This window comes from Palaemon carinicauda, chromosome 45 (genome assembly GCF_036898095.1).
Source record: "Palaemon carinicauda isolate YSFRI2023 chromosome 45, ASM3689809v2, whole genome shotgun sequence".
Lineage (NCBI taxonomy): Eukaryota > Metazoa > Arthropoda > Malacostraca > Decapoda > Palaemonidae > Palaemon > Palaemon carinicauda.
The window spans coordinates 27747265-27749764 of record NC_090769.1 but is presented as its reverse complement, the minus strand read 5'-3'; the positions used below and the strand labels follow the sequence as shown (position 1 = coordinate 27749764).

Below are 2500 nucleotides of genomic sequence, written 5' to 3'. Positions count from 1 at the left end.
TATTATTATTATTATTATTATTATTATTATTATTATTACAAGCTAAGCTATAACCCTATAGTCCATTTCTTTTAGCGATGCAGATTTGCACCGACTCGCAGCGGTGCCCTTTTAGCTCGGAAAAGTTTCCTGATCGCTGATTGGTTGGACGAGATAATTCTAACCAATCAGCGATCAGGAAACTTTTCCGAGCTAAAAGGGCACCGCCGCGAGTCGGTGCAAATATGCATCGCTAAAAGAAATGGACTATAGTTTGAAAATCGAGGTGCTATAAGCCCAAGGTCTCCAACAGGAAACAATAGCCCAGATAGGAAAGGAATTAAACAAACTACAAGAGAAGTAATGAACAATTGAAATAAAATGTTTTACGAATAGTAACAACATTAACATAGATCCTTCATCTATCAACTATAAAAACTTAAAAAAGAAAAAACAAGAGGAAGAGTAATAAGATAAAAAGTGTGCTTGAGTGTACCCTCAAGCAAGAGAACTTTAACGCAGGACAGTGGAAGGCCGTGTTACAGAGGCTATGGCTCTACCCAAGTTCAAAGTGCAGCAAATGTTTTTATTTTGACTAGGCTGACATGAGTCTTTTTATAGTTTATATATGACATCTGTTTTGACGTTGTTAATAGTTTATATAGGACATACCTGGTTTGACGTTATTACTGTTTTTAGAATGATTTATTGTTAATTTGTCCTCATCATTGATTTATTTCCTTACTTTCTTTCCTCACTGGGCTATTTTTCCCTATTGCTTTTCCAATTAGGGTTGTAGCTTGGTTAGGGATAATAATAATAATGATAATAATAATAGAGAACAATGGTTTGATTTTGGAGTGACCTTCTAGTGCAAAGATCGATCCATCAGCAGTACAGTATAAGCAAGGGAGTTGAAATTCAGGGTTTTTTTTGTGCGTGGAGGGAGTGTAGGCCTATATACATAGACCGTGCGTAGGCCTACTAGACTAACACAATTGATCGTGAGTGCATCCGTGATGGGTGATCTGAATGCAGACAATTAAAATCAAGTAAAGAGAACTCGTCATCTTTAATTATCAATCACTCAATTTCGAAGTCATTTTCCCCTTAATCTTGCAGCTTCTTACTTAGCAGATGTCGGAATCCAATCATTTATGTTTTTTAATGTTTAAAGAATCAATTAAAATGCAAAATGACAATATTTCGAAAAATTTCTAGGCTGCTTTTACGTTATTATAATACAGTACTTTTTATTCATAGTTTGTACGAATTAAAAGTTGGAAATAAAACGTACTTTTGATCCAAACGGTGTTTGGAAGAAACGGTGCCATGCGAATGTGTTCCTTTGCCCGGGAGAGGAATCTGTCCGGAGTCCCCCAAGAGAAGGCGTTGGTTATTGGAGTCGCTGAAAATAAAATAAAATTAATGTTATTTTCTGATAATTTCGATTTAGGTTTTAATGAGCGCCTTTGGGTTTAGACAACGTAATTTCCTTAAGGCCTTAGAGACTGACTTGACACACACACACACACACACACACACATATATATATATATATATATATATATATATATATATATATTTATAATATATATATAATATATATATAATTATATATATACATATATATATATATATATATATATATATATATATATATATATATATACAGTGTCTATATATAATAAATATACATATATATATATATATATATATATATATATAGTGTCTATATATATAATAAATATACATATATATATATATATATATATATATACACATATATAGTGTATATAAATATATATATATATATATTTATATATATATATATATATATATATTTATATACATATACATATGATCAGCCCCCAAAACCCCTTTTCACCAAGCTAGAACCAGAGAGGACCAGACAATGGCTGGCTGATGACTCAGCGGATAGAGAGCTATAGGCTCCCCCCTAACATCCCATCCTTAACTCACAAGGATGGTGAAGTTGCAGACACTATAAGAAACTATCAAGCTTGAGCGGGTCTCGAACTCCCTTGCAACAGATCGCCAATCAGGGACGTTACCAATAAGCTATCACAAGAAGATGACACGAAATAAATTGCAGATTTATCATCATTTCACAATTTCATGAAGCAAGACTATTTCAAACCAGGGAAAAATAGAGCCTATATGTCTGCCTACCGAGTCATAAGCAGTCATTGCCTGGCCCTCCCTGGTCCTAGCTTGGGTGGGTTTGGACGCTAATCATATGTATATATGGTCAGTCTCTAGGGCATTGTTACATAATGTTAATGCTCTAATGTTTTCTTGTGAGAGAGAGAGAGAGAGAGAGAGAGAGAGAGAGAGAGAGAGAGAGAGGCTTGGACGCTAATCATATGTATATATGGTCAGTCTCTAGGGCATTGTTACATAATGTTAATGCTCTAATGTTTTCTTGTGAGAGAGAGAGAGAGAGAGAGAGAGAGAGAGAGAGAGAGAGAGAGAGAGAGAGAGAGAGAGAGAGAGAGAA

The 2500-nt window shown here is 34.3% G+C and overlaps 2 protein-coding genes across 3 annotated transcripts in view; one reads left to right on the top strand and one right to left on the bottom strand.

Annotated features, from left to right (window-relative positions):
• The window catches only part of LOC137635016 (sodium leak channel NALCN-like), a 42211-nt gene extending 40829 nt beyond the window's left edge, over positions 1 to 1382 (bottom strand). For both annotated transcript variants that reach the window (XM_068367625.1, XM_068367626.1), the window contains exon 1: positions 1277 to 1382. The gene's annotated coding sequence lies outside the window, so the exon portion shown is untranslated. The remainder of the gene's footprint in view (positions 1 to 1276) is intronic.
• The window catches only part of LOC137634940 (uncharacterized), a 592943-nt gene that overhangs the window by 471949 nt on the left and 118494 nt on the right, over positions 1 to 2500 (top strand). The window lies entirely within an intron of this gene.